The sequence below is a fragment of the Paralichthys olivaceus genome, chromosome 17 (genome assembly GCF_024713975.1).
Source record: "Paralichthys olivaceus isolate ysfri-2021 chromosome 17, ASM2471397v2, whole genome shotgun sequence".
NCBI classification, from domain to species: Eukaryota; Metazoa; Chordata; class Actinopteri; order Pleuronectiformes; family Paralichthyidae; genus Paralichthys; species Paralichthys olivaceus.
In genome coordinates, this window is record NC_091109.1 from 13,453,892 (window position 1) to 13,475,776 (window position 21,885).

Consider the following 21,885-nt stretch of genomic DNA (forward strand, 5'->3'; position numbering starts at 1 on the left):
CTCCTCCTCCCTCTCTTGTCCACCCTCCATCCTCCATGACTGGCTGTCTGTTAGGTCTGACTTATGACTCCAGCTTAACTCTTGGCCACTGTAAATGTCCTGCTGATAGTTTTGCCGTAATATCGCAATTTGTCTTGCCAGTCACGACGGGCACTTTTGCAAGACAAGTGACTTTCTGGAGACAATGTGAAGAAGGCCCAGAGGAGCGTGGGTGCCAGGCTCGTGAAAGATGACAGGCGACGTGTCTCTTTCATTCAGACCAACAGCACGGCTCGTCTTGCTGAGCTGAACAGCAGGTACAGGCACTGTGGCACTTCACCTAAATTAATAGTTGACCCGCACGCCACGTCGCAGAGTGAAGAGTTATGGCCGGAGTGCCGCAGCAGGACAGGCAGCAAACATGGCTAACAATAGGGTGGTGGGATGTTTGATGAGGGGACTCAAAGCAGAGGCCAGAAGGTTAAGATGGATGGATTAGCTTTGTTATCAGAAAGGCCACGGAAGCGTTGCACCAGCCGTCCTCACTGGCTTATCATCACATCCAACTGGCTAATCCAATTTCTGCTCTCCTCTGTATCTTCATTCAGTGGTGTTTCTAAATTTATACGGGCTGACTGAGGTGTCACATGGATTTGGGAGCTTACCGATCTAGCTTTGATACTTACTATATTTGACCAGTTTATTTAATTCTAAGATGCACAGCTCCAAATTAGAAACTGCATTTCTCTGTACGGTATACACTCTTTTCCAAGCTCTTTCCAGGAACACAATGTGCTTAATCACAGAACAATTTTCAAAATATATTAATCGATGTGTGACGTCACCCAAAGCTATAGAGCCAACCGTAAACAAGGACTGACTTGAATGTGCACCTTACTGAATCAGAAACTGTGCATGGACGTTGGAATAATACAAATTAAAATCATTAAAAAATGATATAAATAATATAATTGGCACCCTCTATGTAAGCTATTGCCCCTTAACCCTTTAACTGCCTGCTCAACCGTTTGGTAGAGCACATTTTGAGTCATTATATCTAATTGAGGTGAGTGTTGAAATCAATTCAACCTGATTGAGCCATCTCTACTATTTGACTAAGGTATGTTATGCCACAAAAATCTATTAGATGTTACTGCATCTTAGCATTGTAGGCGTGTCCATTTCCCCTCGAACAAGGAGGTGAAAGGCGTGAAAATCACTGCATTTGATCAACTGTGTTCGGTGACATTTTGAAAGGTAAGCATATTTTTTTTGACATATACTGTCAGAGGCTTCAATGAGCAGAACTATTTTACTTATTGCCGCAAAACAAGTCTAACAAATGTGTAAGAATTTTTTGAAAATGACCTCAACCAAACGGTTGATTTGTCAGTTTATGGTAAAACTAGAAACATTAAGCTGATTTGATTAATGTTGACTATTTGCGATGAAACAAAAACTTTAGATTATTTATTTTTGTCAATATGAAAGATTTAATGTTATTCCATCATACATATGTTGAAATAGTTTCCTAAGTTTGGAGTTTTTCTCACTTTTCAAAGTAGATATGCTAAATATCCAGAACGTATATGTGAAAATGATTACAAACAAAAATTAAAATAACTAGATGGATGCTCAAACATTTTACGGTGCAAAACCAAACACTATTCTGGCTCTTGTACCAGAAAATCCTCAAGACTCTGATGGTGATCTGAGTGAGGATGATGACCAAATAAATAATCCTGATTATCGGCCCACACAAGCAGAGCTGAGTGGTGACAGCTCCTTTGAATCGTTGGATGAAGAAGACACTCCCTCCAGAGCTGCCTCGTGAAAAAAGGAAAAAAGGCAAACAAACCTTAAAAACTGTTTCCATGGAGGAGCCAAAGGACACCCCTGAGCCAAGTCCCCCCTCAGACTCAAACATACTCAAACGAATTATTTGTGCTGTTGCACCACCACACAGTTGAAATATGTTGAGACAAAAAAGACAGAAGTGCAATTTTTTTTCCTGTATATTGCAATATTTTTTCCGTTTTTGAGAATGTTTTGCACTGTAGGTTACAAATAGAAGTTGATCTATTTGAATAATTTTTGCTGTTGCATCTCAGCTTGCATGAGGTCAAGATAAAAAGTTCAAATTGAACGTTTTCTTGTTTTTACAATATTTTCCATTGTTAATGTGACGGCCTCCGTAGTTTTCCACCTTGACCAAAGGGATTTTGTTTCCAGCATCCATCCTGACTTGTTAGTACTGACTAATTCAATGAGTGATTTAGTACAATTGATTTATTCATTATATAAATGAATAGATATTCTATAGCAGTGATTATCAACTGGTGGTCTCAAAAGTAGGTCGCAGGCCTTTGCCCGGGGCAATAAAAAATGTAAAAAATAATAATAATAATCTGTGCTTTTATTTCGAAGAGGATTTTTTATGCAGCTGAGTGCCGTCTATTCACACTCCTTAACAGTAAGTGGCGATAATGCCCTGTAATGCTAATTGTCATTGTCATTATGGGGTGATGGTGGGTCCTGAAGCCAGACCAGTTGAGAACCACTGTTCTATAGCATGACATTTCTGGGAGAGAAGTTGAAATTAAATCAAAAGTAGTATTTTTGAACAAAACATTTTGAAGGCAAACTAACTTGGTCACAAACCTATCCACCTGATGGGTAACCTAATTAAAAGTAAATTATTTATTTCAAGAGTAAATGTTTGTAGAGTCTATATTCATTTGTTCCACCCTGCACATTATATTTTTTTATTAGCAAGGCTCAATCTTTCTAAATTCCGCTTCTTTTCTTCTCGCTTCTCATATCTTATATCAGAGAGATCTTCACAAATGTATTCCATTTGATTTGCTCTCAAAAGGGCTTTTAAAACCATATTTGGGATTTTTGACAGACATGAGAAGAACAATGTAGAAGGTTTCAAATCCCTGAGAGGATAATTAATTTTGAAGAACTCAGTTTTTTTTTCTTTTTCTTTTTTAATCGAGCCAGGTTAGTCATGCGAGTATGAAATCGATATGACGTGTAAATCAAAAATAAATTAGGTTTTCTTTTGTTCTCTGCGAACAATCATTTCAAATTAATTGCAGAGTAGACTCCATGCTTTAAAGTAATGGTCCAGCTCAGATTCAGGGCTGCTTTACATAATGCATACAGTGCAGGCTGGATTTAAAACAATTTACTTCTGGGGTTAACCAGGCTAATGACACATTCATTTTCTGCAAGGGGAAGCTACACAGTGCATAGGAATTAAATGAGCTATTCATTGTCCGTTGGCACCCACAGACCACTCTGAGCTCAGTCTCCGTACAACAAGGGCTGAGATTTCCATGATAATGGGATTGATCCCTCATCTTTGAAACTGTGGGGTGAAGCTCTAATTAATAACTGGTGCAATCTGGTTGATGCTTTTTAAAAATAGAATCACAAATATGGTAACACAGATGCCTCAACTTTAAAAAAAAAAAAAAGTGTACAAGAGCCCTGAAATCTGAGGGCAGACTTTATATTTTATATTCTGATCCTGAAGTGGGAATTCACTCCTCTGTTAACCTCTTGCTGAGGAGGGCACAGTCAGTACTCTGGGTCACTGACAGAGAAGCTCCTCTTGAGATGGGGAGGGTTCAGTGCACTGACAACACAGGGATGTCAGTCATGGGTTTCTGAGGCCATGTTGTAAAGCTTGCATGTCTCGCTGCCGTCTTATTCAGCCAATGGAACCACTTCAAATGTGGACTTATCTTTCTAAGAGACTTAACTCCTTAGTGCAATATTCTCAAAATATGAAAATAAACATTTGACCTTTATTTCTTTAAAAAAAAACATATGACAGAATTAAAAGCTTGCAAATTTTCCGTTTTTCCTCTTTTTCGAGAGAGGATGAATTATCCAGTTCAGTAAATACTCATTTGGCAATTTCTTGTTCGCCTTAAGTGCCATAAAAGAAATATAATTATTAAGACAGAGTTTATTTACAATAAAGCTAAACAGTGACCTTTAAAAGCAGAAATCTAGCAATCACAATTAATCACATGCATGACTGATCAGAGCCAAGGACTTTTAGAAAAAAATAAGATGATATTTTTCCTTTTTAATGCTCATTTTATTTGTGTGAGATTGGTAGAGAATACAGCCTATTTTAGCCTATAATTTAATGTAAAATTGTCAATCATCTTTATTAATAATGTAACACATACCTGAATAAAAGAGAGGAAAATGGCTAATTTAGAAATAAAACTAAACTGCTGCTGGCACATAAGTCGGCAACATCACCAATATCTCAATGAGGATGATGAGGAAATTTATTTACAGAGATAAAGCAAACAGCTGCATTGTTGTTGATGATAATGCAAAGGTGTATAAAAGAATGAAATGGCAAATTGGTTTTTAGGTTTGTTTATACTAGAATTTACTCTATCAAGCACATACTCCCAAGGTCCAACACTCCTCTTAAATGTAATACAGCTGCACCAAAGTGCACACATTCATAGAAGCCAGTCCCCTTAATATGCCTGATTTTGATTTTATTAGAATCCATAAAATATTTTCTGGGAAACCAGTGACAATGTCAAAAAAAAACAAAACAAAAAAATTCCCTTATCCCTGGATCTACCCACTGACATGGATCCACACAATAATTTAAGGGCTTTGGTGGTTCCCTTCCTCCAAGTGTTTGTGTAATCTTGCTGACAAACATACAAACCAACCTATAAAACAAACAGCCGGGGGTGAAAAGATAACCTCTGTTTCTGCCTTTGGCGCTTCAGACACCTAGGATATAGTTTTAGCTGCGTCAAGAGGAACCATGAACTCTTAAATTATATATCTTATCTTATTAATGTAGTAATTATGAGATGCAAGAAGTTTGATGAATACATTTATTGTTTCACTGTTTTGTGAGTGGGAGTAAATGCGATTTTTAAAGAAATATATTTTGCTAAATGTAAAAAAAAGTTTTATAAATACTTATGTGTGTCTTTTATGCTGAGTTTTAAGGAAAACCTGTATCAACATGATTTTTAGCAGAAAGGTTTGCTCTCTAATCTCCCTCAAAGAGCTCTCTGGCTTTTGTTGGGTCTTTGTGGTCTTGTCATTCTGAATCCTGCAAATTAAGCAAAGTGCTAATTTCCACTCTCAGTCTCTCTTTGAAGACTTTCATGGTGTGGCAGTTAGGTGCAAACACAAAAAAGTGACAGAAATAGGTGTAAAGAATGAAAGAAGGGGTCAGAGGTTTACACTCGACTTTTTTCACACATTACACACCCAGCAATGTTGTGATGTTGATTTTAGAAAGTCATTAAAGCTTGTCGGTAGTAGCCCTTTACAATGCCAATATAATAAGGATGTGCGTGTTTGGAATTTAACCATATTGACCCCTTCAGAGACAGGGCGGATAAAACAAAGGGCGCTTGGAATGCAAAGGTAGTGTTCAAAATCCTCCAAACCTGTTGGATTTCATTGGAAAGAAATACTATCTCATTCTAAAACTGCATAATGTAAATTGTTTCCACAGCCTAAGGCGATTCTGCATCGAATATGCCTTTCTGCCACAGTGATGGCAGCTTTATTCAGTGACTTGCTCAAGGACACTCTAGCAGAGCTCTCTTTGCCCACACAAGTGATTCTGTACCTTCGGTTGACGGACAGTCTCTTCACCTAGTCCACCAGCCTCACAGGAGTCCAACCTTGAGCTCCACATTGGTTTTAGTCATTCCTACTAATGAGGACCACAGGCATCAGAGGCTGGAAGATGGACAGATAAAAGAAGTACGTGAGGAAGGAGCTGAGACCAAGACAGATTATATATGCTGCTGATGAAAAATGAAACATGGAGCCTCTGTCTTCCTTTCTTCCAAACTTTTATTCTTTAAAGTTCAAAGGTGTTAGTGTGATGTCTTAATGCCACCAACATATGATCAGAGAAATAATGCAAGGAGCTTTATATGTACACGGCTACATGCCAATGTATTTTTCCCCCTGAAAAGTTTATCTTTCCACTCCCATGCCTCCCTCTGATTCCTGTTGCCACATCCAATTTTGACTGTCAAGGACGACTGCAGAGGCGGCATAATCACTGCGGGCTCCGTGCTATGCAATCTGACACAGGAACTGTCCAAGACGTTTACCCTCACCAGTGTGGCCCACACACAGAAACACATTCAACGCAGCAGAAATGGAAACAGTGCACAGTGTTGATGCTGACAAACTGGTCGTTTCAAGACACAAGTGCATAAGCTCAATTAATTTCAATTATATTTGGATTGTATTGTACCAAATAACAATCTGCATTATCTCAAGTTACTTTACATAGTAAGGTCAAAACTGTACAAAATTATAAAGTAGGGCAACAAGCAAGCATTTAGCAGGAAGAACCAGCAAGAAACCTCAGAACCAGTCTATATATACACGCACACACACGCACACACACACACGCACACATGCATGCACACATGCATGCACACATGCACGCACACAACCAAACACACACACACACACACACACTTGCAATCAGAAATATTCAACTCCCCAAATATTTTAAGGATTATCAATTAAAGTCTTTTCAAAGAGCAAGATTCTGCTTTGGATGACTTCTTTATGAGTTGAGTGATACATAAAATCAACACAGAAAATGCATGATGTAGTATTTGTGTGTAGCAGTATATTTTGACAAGATGGCTATCTCATAATTATTCAACCCCTATACAATATTGTTGTTTTTCAAGCTGTCTGACAGTTAGAAAGTGGAGTTGAAACATAATTAAGCCTTTGGGAACTCTATAATGATCCTTCATTTGCTTCAGCTGTGATGCATATATAAACCCCACCCATGAAGGTATTCAAGGTGAGTTGCAATCATGGAAAAGACAGGAGCTTCCACAAGAGCTGAGAGAGGAGATTATTTCATCACACCTGAAGGGCCTTGGGTATAAGAGGATTTCCCCAAAAAATTAATATTCAAAGAGACATCATTGGGAGCATTATAGGGAGGTTTAAAAAGTATGGAACAGGCAACCTGCCTGGCCGTGGAAGAAAGCCCAACATTTCATCGAGGGCCCTTGGCAACTTAGTCAGAATAACTAATATAAACCCCTGTCTGACCGTGTGCAACTATAAGACGTGCACTGAATAAACAAGGACTTCATGGCCGGACTCCAAGACGCATCCCACTCTTGACCACAAGGAACATCAAAGTTGACTAGAATATGCCAGGAGGAATTTGGGTAAGACTACAACGTTTTCGGAGACAGTTCTATGGACTGATGATACCAAACTGGACGGTTTGGACATATGACCCAGCGGTATGTCTGGCGAGCGAAAGGCCAGGCTTATGACCAGAAGAATACCATCACTAAGGTCAAGCATGGAGGTGGGTCATTGATGATGTGGGGCTGTTTTTCTGTGGCAGGGAACTGGCAATCATGATCGTGTACCTGGCATCATGGATTCCCAGAAATACCAGGCCATTTTAAAGAGGAACGTGATGCCTTCTGTTAAATTAAACCTTGGTGATCATTGGACTTTCCAGCAAGACAATGATCCCAAGCACACCTCCAAGTCAACCAAAGCTTGGTTGAGAAAAAGATCCTGGAACGTCCTGGAGTGGCCTTCTTAGTCACCAGATTTAAATCCGATTGAAAATCTTTGGTGGGATTTAAAGAAGGCAGTTGCATGGAAGCCATCAAACATCACTGAGCTTGAGGCTTTTGCACGTGAAGAATGGACAAAGATTCCGATCGAGAGGTGTAAGAAACTTGTCAGCACTTCATATATATATATATATATACATTTTACAATTCATTGCTCCATCAGTAGCAATCTGGCTTGTCTAAATAATATGTAGTCCCTAGAAAAAATGTTGATTCAAGCGTATCATATCAGTATGAAACCCAGGATAGATTTTATACTGTTTACAGCTACTACACTGTATGCACCTCTGCACACTCAACAGACTGCAGACCATCTAGGCTTTCCCAAGCTACGGGCAAATTAGTCTAGATTTGCCTCAAGGGCAGTGATAATGCACCTAAAGCACACAAAACAAATATTGTATACCAATATCAAGTACTGTTTGTCCATCCAAAGGCTGATATATCTTATTCCTCTGTGCAATAGAGCTCCATTGCTGTCCAAAAGCCATTAAAACACAATCAGTGTGCCACACTGCTGCATTAGATTGAAGGTTTCTTCATTACCATGAAAACAATCAATGTCATTTATTAATTTATTTTTAATTAAACTAATTTGTGAGATGTTTTTTATGTGTAGAGTAGGAACCAATGTGTGGTCAAAGTCTGAATAGGTTGTGTTGTTTTTGTTGGACCTGTTGGACTTGTATTGTATTGCATTGCTTGTAATTACTTCTTCATATAACTCAGATTTAAACTAATTTTTAGTCCTGCGCTTCATTGTGAATACTTTTCATTACTCCTTGCACAATCTCAACTCATTACAATTCCCACTAGCTACTAATTAACTATTTATAATCTGATTTTATGTCAGTGACTCATTACTATGGTGAATAATTGGTACATCTATCCTTTTGCAAATGAAAAATGCATAATTTCAGAGGACAAGTAATGGTTAACATGTTGTTCTCTAATTTCTGTTTTCCTACCTGCTTTTTCAATAAATGAATACACAGTATACCTCTTGTATATTTATTTTGTTTGCCAAGTGATTTACGGCTCACAACATCAAGGATGTATCACTGTCAGCTTTAAAACTAAGAAGAAGCTACTGTGCTGGATCTAGCTCAGGTGCTTCCGCTATATTACTGATGGACATTTAAGTTTGACATAGCTGCTGTGGAGGCACAATGCACACAGGCCTGAAGCAGTAGGAGGCTGGCAGGACGGAGGAACTAAAGGTAAAAAGGAAAATTCGGCAAACACAGCAAATGACATCTAAAAGTAAAGAGGACATACTAACTGCAGTCTATGTTTGTGAAAGTCTTGTGTCCCCCCTTCTAACTTAACTACATATCCTAATGTCCTCTGTCACATATCATCATAATGATTAGAAGTCACCTAACAATAAAATGTAACTATTAATTACAATAAGCTGTATTTTTCACAGGCTAGATATACTTTAACTTATTCAGATGTCCCTGATCTTGGATTCAGTTAATCTTTGTGTTGTCGAGTAGGTATGTAAAGATTTGCTAGTTGTGACATGAGCTCAAAGCAGCCAGCAATATTAGCTTCAGTCCTCAGGAAACCAAGGGGAAGGGCTCCTTCTTATTACAGGGCTATGGCAGAGAAAGCTGTGAAAAGATATCAATTTACCCACTGCAACAACCAAGGTTACTGCAGTCACGAATTAACCATCCTCTCTTCCTCCTGTGGTTAATTCCTGTCTTTGCCTTTTGCTATTTTATGTGGTTTTGTTTTTCTCTTTTTAATTTGTTATTTTCCTTCCCATTACTTTGTTTAATCTCTGAAGCTTTTAAATACCCTAATCTCCACATTGTCTTTTGTTAGATTTTACTTATATTTACATCTCTTGGATATATAGTTGTACTTAACACTATATTAACTATATTAACAATCAATAGCATCAATGTGATTAAAAGACTGAGATTAATGAATTAGAAAATGCTAAGGACATGAACTCTGATCTCCCGCATGGCGATCCTTCCACAAAGCCAATTGCATTACTGAACACTGGACATACATTTTGAAATAAATCCAACTGGGAGGAGACCCCAGGCAAACTCAGGACATGTTGAAAGGATCACATATCCAATTTGGCCTGGACATACCCTGGGGTATCCCTTTGGGCAACTGAAGTATGCAGCTAGAGAGAAGCAAGCCATATTTCTCTTCCTTATAAACTCCTTCAGACCTGGATAAATAGAATAATATATATATATATATGTGTGTGTGTGTGTGTGTGTGTGTTTTGTTGGTCTTAGATAAGAGGTAGGTATAGAACAACCTTTATTAGCTCTAAAGATAAATTAATCTTAAATCGTAAAGGTCTACTATACAATATGGGTTGAATCAATAAGTAGTTACTTCATCAAATGCGCTCCCTTGCTGTTGTAAAATTCCAGTATTCATTTCCTAATGCCAGCGCAAGATAAAAGCTGTCCTTTCCCTCTGTGAAGCCTTGATTGATTCTATGACACTACCTGTATAATGAGAAATGTCTGTGGGAGAATATCAATGCCCAGGCCAGAGGTGGCCAAGGAAACATCAGTGCTCAAGTCTTTTAACTTTGAGCAAAGGACAAGGCTGTCAACATTATTCCTTTCATACCCTGACAGTTGGTGTATGGTAATTTATCAGAGACTGGCTCATTCAAAGTCTAGCATATATTTTTTAAACTCAATTAGACTATTTTCTATTCAGTCAGCACATGTGTACGTTACATCTCCACTGACTCAACTTACAAAATATCTTTGAGATCTGTGTTCCCCTGCTCCTCATTGCACCCTCACATGAGTGTAGAGGAGTTCAAGTAATTGATATGTCTGGCCAAAGTGTTTTTTCTGTAATTCATGATAAGTCAGATGTAGATATTTCTTCAGATTCACCAGAGAATCAGAAGCGTTTCTCTTAATATTCACAGCTAAGATCTATGTTAGAAAACAGTTTTCATTGCATCCTAAGAACTGTAGAGATTAGGGGAATCAATTTTCCAATGACAGATACAAAACAATGTATATTTTTATCAAGCTGTAAAAGTCGAATACTCTGATCAGATAGATCCAGACTGTTAGGGGTACTGTAAGAGTTTCTGAACCATGGATTTTTACATTTTAAAAAATATATCATTAGGAAATCATGAGGTTACATCACATTTTCTCGGGAATGTCTCTGGACTAGCAAAATGTTAATGCTGCTTTGTCAAATGAATTGAGTTATGTAAATTAAGTTGTACCAGTCTAAGAAGTCTTGAGGAGAAGTTGAGGGGGGTGGTTGGACATGAAAGCATATGACTCCACATCAGCGATGAAAATATACAAAAGGTAAAAAAAAAAGTTTTTGTTAAATATATATTTTTAGAATGACTCAGTAATCCTGATTATGACATATTAATTCAATTGGGAAGTTGTGATTTGCCAGGTAAACTAGATGGAGACAATAGAAAGAACTGCAGTTTGAAGTGAGTTCTTCGGCTAAGCTAACACAAAGACACATTGTTCACATGGTCAAGGTGCCCGCCCAGGCTAACTAACTGGTTACATATGACAAGTTGCTGCTTGCTGATTTTGGAGTTGTATAACACGATAAGTCAACATTTCAACCGATGCCCCATAATTTGTGATTAAGAAAGAAAGTAGTTTTACAAGCATCCACCCCTTATCCAGAAATACATTGCATTGTATGTTGCAGCATTGTAAATGAGTGTAACTTGGGAACTAAAGGTGGCAGATGACTACCAGATAGCTGCGAAAGACTAATCATCATGAACTGCTGTATGTCTTTGTAACTGAGGGGGAACATATTTGTGAAATATTAAACATTGTTTCTTTAGTGTTGTAAGTGGTTTTATCCTAAACAACTCCTCATCTTTGGTAGGACCATGCATGGCTTGTAAAGACCGTCCCAACCTCGTATCAATCACACCCTATGCACAAAAAAAGGCACATGTCTCTTCTGCCATCACAGTCCAGAATGCTTTGTCTATTAATGTGTTTCCAATATCTTGGGCCGTATCAGTTACCTGCTCTGCTTTTTTGGTGACAAACTGACACTAATGTATGACTTTACTATGTTTGCCTCCTTCATATTATTTTCCACAAAGGTTTCAGCTTCTGAGCTGTTGTCTCTCCGCTGCTGCTTGTTATCTCATTACCCAGGTGTGTTTAGCTTGCGGTCATAGATGCCGTCATGCTCTTCTCAGTTATTCGTGGCTGTCTCTGACATCGTCCCTCTGTCCTCAAGTCAGTGACCCTGGGACTGATCAGTGGCAGGTTTTACTGATGTACGTCATCAGTCATTGTCGTCACTGCACAACAGAGCACCATAATGCAAAAGGATATCTCATTTGGCAAATGTGAACCATAAATAAATTGAGAACAACTGTCTTTTGCCAGAGTGCTTGATATATTCTGCAACAGAGCCATTCTAATCAGTCAGTGGGTGACAATGTCAGCATCACAGGATGTTCCCTGGTTGAACCTTGGAAGGTGCAGAAGTAACAGCTGGCACCCTGGTTGTGTGTGTTAATTAGCAGCCACACAGGTTTATGGTCAGCCTGAAAAACAAATCCACGGTTATCTGTTGTGGAAATGGCAAAAACAAGGTTTACAGCCCCAAATGTCATTCCCTCTCAGTGAGACTAAATCATCTTCAAAAGATTTTGCAAAAAGAAAGCAGTAAACTACCATGTGAAGACTAAAACTGGTTCACACCTTTCCACTCAAATCATAGCACAGATTGCCCATCAGCTGATCAGAAGAAAAATAGCTCTAAAGGTTATCAAGGGCAACGTGAACAGCCTGAAGTCATTTGGACAGTCATGAAATCCGTTGCAGGATGAATTTTGAAAATGCAAACTCACTGAATTGATGGCACTGTGTAAAATCTGCGATTGCAGAGGATGTCTTTCTCGCCCTGAATTGGACCGTAATGAGCTCAGCACTGCTGGAGGCAACATAAAGAAATGATGCACCATCTTTGATTTTCTGTGATTTGTGATGACATTAGTGGAAGTCACTCTATTCACTTCAGTTCAATACTATTTGTATTAAGTCAAATCACACCACACATTATCTCAACAGCAACAGAGGAGGCACAGGCTAGTTTAGTCCAAATTAAGATACCTGGGCATCGACAAATAATTTTGCACACAACCACTATGATCAGAGAAGAATGAAATGGTAAATAAATAAACTACAGCTACTACAGTATCTGTTTTTATAACAGCCCCTCTGTACTTAAAAACAGCAGCTGTAGTCCTTCATCAGTGCTCATGTTGAATGTGATCAGCCATTGCAGCATGTTTGAAAGGATGTTGGCATTGGTCACAGCCCAGTGCACAATTCATGGAGCTACAGTTGACCACTGTGCAGTGAAACGTCAGATGTGTGCGACCCGAGCAACTGTAAAAAATGAAACTGGTCAAGTTTCGATTGTCTCTAAGTCGTCTCCACACTGCCAGCCATGGAGACGTGCCAAAGACAGCCCCCGGATTATACAAGGCATCAACCCCTACCTTTAATTTACAGTAATGTTGTGTCTATATCAGTCCATAATCCATGAACTACTGCTGGGGGTCAATATTCATTTCGCTCTGGAGATAAACACATGCTAGATTCTGCCCAAAGCATTCTGCCATTGCAGTATAAATACTACAGAACAGAACTAAATATTACAAGATACCATCAAAGGAACCCTGTGGTGCTCAGCTACTTCGCTGTCAAACATAATCTACCTATGTTATCAATGGGCTTAATGTAGTGCTTACCAACTGCACTATGAAAATGTATTCTGTAGGAAAAACTATAACAAATAAAACAAATACCTGGTTGCACTGTGTATGGGCAGGTATTTGATATCAAGGGCCATGATTAAAGGGACCGGAGTAGAAAATATGATCAAGACATTGGCGCTTCGTCTGGGCACTCTCCAAAAATATCTCAGGATTAAAGGCTTGTTGTTTCCATGGGCCCATGGGCATGTGCCAGGGAGGCCGGCATTTAATTACCCATTCACTCTCCCAGTTTGGGAGATACAGCTCCAATTACCATTGGCAACCACTGTTGCCTTCACTTTCCACACCCTCTCTAGCACACAACCACATCTGTCTGTCAGCCCTTAGTATTTTTCAAGCTTGTCATGTTCCTTCTTCTTGATGTCATTCTCAACGCCTTTTGGGGATAAATGTCGGACTGTCTCAGGGGCATCTTTGCACAGCCTGCACCTGGGGTCCTGTCAGGTCTGGCAGACCCCGGCCTGCCTAACACCTGGAGCAGACTTCGTCATCTCCTATTTAAATTTAAAGCCAAAAATCACTGGAAATGACACCTAAACAAACTAGTGTAAACTCCTTCTCCCTGTATCTCCCCAGAATACAGAGTATATGTGAACTGAGGATCCTAAATGATGAATATGTTCTGCTTGGGTAGACCAGATGTTCTTGTTCTTTAGCAGTCATTTAATTCTGTCATAGAGAAGTATGACAAATAATACATTTATTTCACTTTAAGATATAATTGTCATTTGGGAGGCAAGTTTAATGTATTCACATTTAGCACAACTCGAAGTCACTCACTCACTGATGACACTGACATCCTGCAAAACACATACACTACAACAGCAAGACCATATTAGTGCAAATTTTGTGCAAGGAATAAACTCATGTGCAAGACATTTTGCTTTGAATGCAAGGATGGTACAAATGTCCCGTTGACAGCGCCTTCCTGCTGTGGCTGTGAAAGCCCATCACTCCTCGCTCAGCTGCCATGGCAGCATGACACATCTCATCTCCACTCCAATGTTACTGCTGAGAGCAACGTGGAGAGTTTTATAACTTATTTACATGGACAATCTGTCTCTGGCTTTTTCCAGACAGACTCACAATGCACTGATGTCTGACCATAAACAACACCATAGACTTCGCTACTTACTGTGATGCCTTAATATTTGTCTCAGTCTTGAACACTTGGAAAATGATAATAAAGGGAAAACATGCTGTATAATTCATGCACATGCTGGCTGAGTTCTATGCTCAGCTTTTAAAGTGTATGTGTGTATGTCAAAGGTCAAGTGCAGCCACTGGTATTAAAATGCTGCAGTATAACCACTAGACGTGTATAGACATATTATTAAGTCAGTATATTTACAGACTTCAACCGGTGGTGGTGCATCCTGTCGTTGGTTGCCACGAACCATTAAACCGAACAAAGAAGAAGAAGCAGCCTTCAGTTGTCATAAAAACTCAAAAGGTGTTTTCTCATGTGATGCCCAATTTGTCCAGTTTGGAGTACTATAAAAAACATGGCAGCCTACGCAGAGAGGACCCGCTCCTGATGTAAATATGAAGGGCCCATTTTAAGGTAAAGGAAACAACCATTCGTACAATTTAGATGAAACACACTAGTGAAAACATCCCTAGGATTATTTGATATTATATTTCTGCTAAAAGATTCCTTTCACCTAAATCTTGCACACTTAAACTTTAAAACTAATGAATAAAAGACAATAATAATAATAATAATATAAAATGATAATCAAAACTCTAAAGACTCTGCTGTGGTTGAAAAAAACAACAACATGCAATTGTCTCACATAATTCAAATGATTGTAATACAACTCAGATGTGGGACAACATTTTTTCTTCAATTACATTTTAAAAGTTTTCATTCATTACTTTTAATTACATTTTAAAAGGTGAAGTGAGGGATATTTAGAAGAACATCAGCGACATCAGCTTCCAACCTCCATTCCCAGCTACCTCTTTAAATGCTCTGATACTTTTGTAGCCTGGATTAGACCTCAATTAAACACAATCAAGATGATTTAATCCACTAATTCAATTAGAGACAAGGAGCCAAACAGTCAGTAATCCACTCCTCTAAGCCAGTGTCTGGAACTGGGTCCCTGCTCTTTAATGAGTGGTGCAATCAGTGCCGACATGACCAAACAGCAACATAGAGAAGACTGAAAAACTGCCCCAGTAGAGGATAATAGTGTTACATAGGCATTCCTCGCAAAATCAATTCTCATCCAACCTCTGCTCTGTTTCCATCTTTACTTTACAGGTCTAAAAAACAAAGAAGCAGGTCATTCACAAAAAGTCATAATGGGTAGAATCCTGGTAGCTTACGCTAGTCACAAGGGACCAAAATGAACTGGCAACAGACAGAAGAAACACTGAGACTAAATACTGACATATGTAGGCAAATACTGAACAACAACTGGCTGTGACAAAAACATCACTGTAAAAGATCTTATCCCCAACGAGGACCAACTCTCCAACAGGGAACTCAAGCAGTTACCTGGTTAACAGACAGAAATCTAATGCTGAGCAAAAAAGTACAAAACCTATCAATTCATTATTGACCTAAGGCATAAACCACAGTAAAACTCCCGTGCTCATTAATAATGATCCCATAGCAGTCGGCTACAGCAGCTCTGAGGGTCAAACTCACAAACGGCCAGAGAAAGATAAACCCAATGGATATCTTGCATTCAAAATTTATGATGATGTCTGACTGATTAAAGGTCCCTCACTGTAGCGAGTGGAATTTCTGTGTCTGATTTGATAATAAAGCCTTTAAATGAGCCATACTTCTGTAACACTGTGATGTCCCAATCCTCAGCTGTGCCTCTAGTACAGACCACCCAGCCCTCTTGTCCAGGATTTGGTTGCCTATGGGTGTTTTCTTTGAATCGGCTGTATTTTTTTTATTCCATCTCTATTAAGGACTCAGTGTTTAGTTTGGCCAGTAGCTTTTAATAATTTAAACATCATGCTGGTTTCCAACTTTCCCATTTTATCAATCCCATTGCTTTGCGAGTTGCATTTGGACTGAAACCACACAGCTGTTAAAGCTGTATGTGTGGACTCAAAACGTGCTTACTCACACTTAATGGATGATTTGCACTGTCTGCAGTCAGAGCTCAACAGAAAGGATAAGCTGCGTCACAGCTTTGTCTCTGCGTAGCTGCTGCACGGTCAAAGCATTTTTCCCCTGCAATTTCTTCACATACACAGGCGTCACATTACCTCCACTAGACATTCTTTCCATGTACTCACCTTATCATTGCTGCCGGTCTCTTATCTGCACTCCCACTCAATCATGTTCTGTCCAGCAGCGACAGAAACCTAAATTGCTCCTTCACCATCTTTTGGTGATCTACTTGCCATATTCTTTTCTTGCTGCCTGATCACCCACCTCACTCGTTGATGCTCTAGGATTCTGCATAGTGATGTGGAGACTGGGACCCTGCGACACCAGATGATTGTACTAATTGTTTGTACCTCATTTATCTCATTATTGGTAGAATAATTTATGCGTGTACGTCTTTGTGGATGAACTGTCCGTGCCAGGTTCCCCTGTCATTTTCCTCCATTTTATCACACCATGTGCTCTTATTTTGGCCAACAAGACACATTTTCTATGCACATGTATGATCAGATTTCTGCATGTCAACTGGAAAAATTTCAAATCAAAATCTTTGTTAAACTTTTGATTGTTTTTATTTTCTAGTTATTTATCAGCCAAACGATCTCAATAGTTTAACAAACTGTTGACTGCCATTTAAATAAGATGGAGAAATATTTCTTGAAGAGATTCAAGGGTCACTATGTACTTCACACCATGTACCAAGAAAAAACACTGTTATGTTATAATAGAGCTCTCAATGTCGTATAGTGTGAATATTTTGCACTGACCAGCACTGACATGGCTGCTCACTTTCCTGATGGTGCTTCAGTGTTAAACAGTGGCGGGCGTTGCATCAGTATGCCCGACACAGGAACTGCATCATTTAAACACTGACCATAAATGCTGTCTGGCAGGAGAGAGTTGTTAGTGATGAAGACAGACTGGAGAGGAAGAAATGACATCGCTCTCTGAAACCCTCCATTAGCTGTCTCAAGAGGAGAAAGAATGCAGCCAAGTGTTTGTGTGTCTGTGCACACAGATCCTGTCTAATTCTTTTTTAGAAATCGAAATTAAGAATACTTATGTACTTTTTTCTCTCAAATGTATATATCTGGCTTTGTAAATACATACATCTTAGAAATCTTGAAGTAACAGTTCAGGTTCAGGATAAAATTATCGTATTGACGTTCATTTGTGGACACTCGCCTTGGAAACACAACTTCAACATTTTAAAATCCAGAGAAATTGGCAACATAGAATTTATTATAATTCTTCACACAGGTTTGATTTCACTTCATCAGTTGGTTAATCGTGCACTCACAGTGTGAGTAACACTCTGCCCAGCTGTATGTGACACTGAGTAAGACACCGAATATATAATACAATGTTTTGTTTTTATTCCAGACAGGTTTGTGTACAGGTTAGCTGAACACGACTGTGCTTTTATGGGTACCAGGCACACAGTGCAGGAGACGCCGTGCTGGCACACACTCCCTGCCTTCCTCCTCCTTCACCTCATCTGACACCTCTCCACCACCTGCATTCATCACCAACTGTGAATGATGTATGAGTTTATCAGGATCCACATTAGCTGATGCAAAACATCAGCTTCTCTTCCTGGGGTCACATCAAAACATGACGCAAATGATTAAACTCTTCCAGATGAATCTGCCACATGAAAGAATTCAGAAAGGTATAATTTAGAATATAATATAACATATGGTTATACAGGCATTGGATCACTTGCTTTTTTAAAGTGGAATTTGTAGTCTGCTCAAGTCTGACATGGAGGCTAGATGTACAACAGCAGTGACCTGCAGTAATTGAGTCACGGTAAGTAAACACCAGCTGTGAACTTGGTGAGGACATGCCGGACTCAGTCCGCAGAGCCCTGAGGCCAATCCCCTGCTGCTGCACAATGAGCTGCTCACCTGTTTATTTAAAGTTCGGTGAAGCTGAACTCAGTATGCTAAACCCTGAACTGAGAATTAGTCATTGTTGCTGCTGTCATAAATGCACCTTTGTCATGATCAACGATAAATGTACTGTGTTTCCAAATTGCACCAAGTTTGGCCTTTCTTTGGCCTTAAGTTAGAAGTTGATGGGATGGACAGTTTTCTAAATAGCTAATTAAAGATCTCTCACGTTATAGCAACATATAACAAGTGAGTGATGCTGTCAGCTACTCCTTACATTTCTGAATTTGACATTCGACCTTAGTGGGCATCACGTGAGCAAGAATAGCTGCTGTCCCGAGCCTGCTGCTCGCTGTCTTAGAGCATGTGTGTCAAGTATGGCCCCTGTCTTTGCAAAGAGAGAATCTCTATGACTTTATGATCTAGAGTAACACCAAGAGGCTGTGTTTCCACACACCAGTGGAGGTTGAAGTGAGGTCAAAGTTTCCAATCTTTGATATTTTAAAACATTCCAAATGACCTATTCTAGTGTCTCCTAGCATTTTGTTCTTTGTGCATTGTTGTTTATCTGTATACAAGGTCATAGTTTGTTTAAGCAGGTGGAAGATTAGTAGTAAAGGTGGAAATTATTAAGAGGCCAAGTGAGCATCCTTGTGGAATCCCACAAACTCCTGTGTTCTAGTGGATATCAGATTCAATTTGTGATGAATCACATCAAATGCAAAACTGAAGTCTAATGGCCCTGCTCCCATTATACTCTTTCGATCCATTCTTCCAGCCAATCACCAGTAGTCACCCATCATATTCACAAAGCAGTGTATTTAATCGAATTCATTTTGTTCCAAGAGTGAGCACAGTTAACAAACATATTGGTTGCTTGTTAGAACTAAAAAAGGAAGCCCGAGCTTTTTCGGGAGTTGAAATGAACTTCAGTGTGTTAATGAGAGAAACACATATTGAGTTAAATACTGGGCTTTTTAAGATATTTAGAACTTGTCATTTCATTAGCTGTGTAGCCTACATATTAATACAGATGCTTCACAGATCAAGCAGTGACTTTGTCCTATTAGGGGATTATTCTACTTGTGTCATCATCCATCATACAGCCATCAGCCACTGTGTCCATTTACTCGAGGTACATAAACATTTTAACACAAACCATATTTGTATGTGATTCACCTTAATACATGTGATACAAAAATCTTTACCTAACCTTTACCAAAGTGATATTACTGCCTAAATATATGCACTATACAAACTATATGCCTGCCATTCACACCAACCTTCTCCTACTGACTCTGGTATTATTAATAAATAAAGCACTTAACTTGTCAAGATAACAAGTAAAGGTAAAATTATAATCAACTTATGGAGGAGAGAAGTGCTATAACACTAATGCTGCTACTGGTTAACCTCTCTGATGTGGTTTTTACACACAAGGTGAAATGTACTGATGGCACCAAGCTTGGTTAACTATAATAGCATGAAGGGTAAGGGTACCAGTAATCAATGTAAGTCAATGTAATATCCTCTGAGACCACCAAGTTTCATATAAGTTTCAGCTCAATACTTAGGCGTCTGCAAACTTTGTAAAGTTTAGGCACAGCATGCAGCTTTTCTCAGGTTGAACACAATGGAGCATTAACAACTAGGGAGCCAGATATTTCCCTCAGGAGATGTTAGAGACCAAACAGAGAATATTGATCTACATTCATCGGGTGGACACAAACATCACATATAAAGAAATTGTATTACTTAGTACATTCTGGATGTGTTAATTGAGAATTAAATAGTGATGTATCAATACTGTATTGGTTCTACTGTCCCAAAGTGGCCAGAAAAAAATCAGTTAGCGCAGAGTTAAATAACGCATTCACCATCTTTATCTTTTCAGGGGAGTTTCACTGAAAGCAGAGTTCTCTATTTGTAGGTTCACAATGGTCACGAGCACACACATCATTCACATCTGCTGCCCTGTAATACAGTGTGATCTGCTGGTCACTGAACTGCTCCATGAGCATCTTAGAGGTGGGAGAGATCTTCAAAACGTCTTGCTTACTAATAATTCTGAAGACTGGCATGTTTTCTGCATTCTGTGATGGCAATCAGCTAATTGTTGATTTTTAATTAGAAAAATAAAGCCAAGATTGGGAGAATGAACTGCTGTCCTCTGTTGACAAAATGACTTCTATGATCCTCAGCAGCCTCAACTTTTCTGTTTTTTTTTTTTTTACACAATAAATCTCAGGAAGGAAAGTTGAAATAAACTATAAATTTAGAATGAGGAACAAATAAAAAGACAAAGTCTATCAACAATTTTACAAGACCCTCACACATTTTTCTGAACAATCTAACTTCTACAATATAGTGCTGACTTAATGGCAACAGAAAGGGTGGGGGGGGGGGGGAATCAACTAATCAATAATAAATCTCTTCGGCCAGTATAAGAGCCAATACTGAGACACGCACATGGGATTTTTGAAATATACATGTGATGAATACATCCTGTATATTTTAATGCTTAATTCTTACTGAACCATATCTCCCTCTGACGATCAGGAAAATATGTCCTTCAAGGCACAGCTCTGTGACTTCACAAATGTGTTGCACCAAGGCCAAACCTCTCAGCTCTATAGTCAGAGGTAATACAGTAAATTGTTCTTACTCTATCAAGCAAATCTCTCCCCCTAAATGTGTTTTAAGGCATTTCGATTATTTCTGCTTTAGTTTACAGCCTCCCTACCACGGAGAGGAAGCCATTTTTCACTGCTGTTCTAATGGAGGAGTCTCAACTGTACGTTTTGTTTAATCACATTGTCCAAAATCAGACAAATGGAACAAAACACTTCATCAGAGCCGCTTAGTGTTCTAGAAAATTCTGCACACAAACCCGTTTACCCCAAGAAACGAAAAACAAGAACAATCCGTTTTACTCGAGAAAGCCAGTGAATTTTCCTCCTACGAAATAGCAGTCTATATGCTTGTTCTTTATGTATACGAGCAATTATGAATTATAGCTATTATCTCAATTTTTGTTTGTACTCTGTGCATGTGTTTTGCCTGTGTGCAAATTCACAGTATCTACAGATGATTATCGGAGCTGATCAGAAAAAGGTCAAGTTCATTCAAAAATATTGTCTAAAAACTAATTGCAAAGGCATCTCCCCAAATAAAAGAGACAGAGAAACATGTTTAAGTTCATGATACCACATGATAGATTGAAGTCAGGATGAAATCTCAAATCAGAACAGAACATTACATAGATCATGAATGCATTTTTACAGGCATCTCTGCATCCAATAGAAATATAAACATGACCTAAAGCTGACATTGATAAAATATCAGGATGACATCATTACAAAACGGTATTGCCTAATTGGGGTATGTACCTGTAGGATATACTGTACATCACCC

At 38.8% G+C, this 21,885-nt stretch overlaps 1 long non-coding RNA gene across 2 annotated transcripts in view; it reads right to left on the bottom strand.

The window, feature by feature from the left end:
* Window positions 1-3,777: 3,777 nt before the first annotated feature.
* The window catches only part of LOC109638436 (uncharacterized), a 34,226-nt gene continuing 16,118 nt past the window's right edge, over window positions 3,778-21,885 (bottom strand). The window contains exon 3 of one of the 2 annotated variants that reach the window (XR_002203333.2): window positions 3,778-5,736. This is a non-coding gene — a long non-coding RNA (uncharacterized lncRNA). Of the gene's footprint in view, window positions 5,737-17,800; window positions 18,224-21,885 lie in introns of those variants that run through there. The other variant, XR_002203335.2, reaches the window with a different exon arrangement.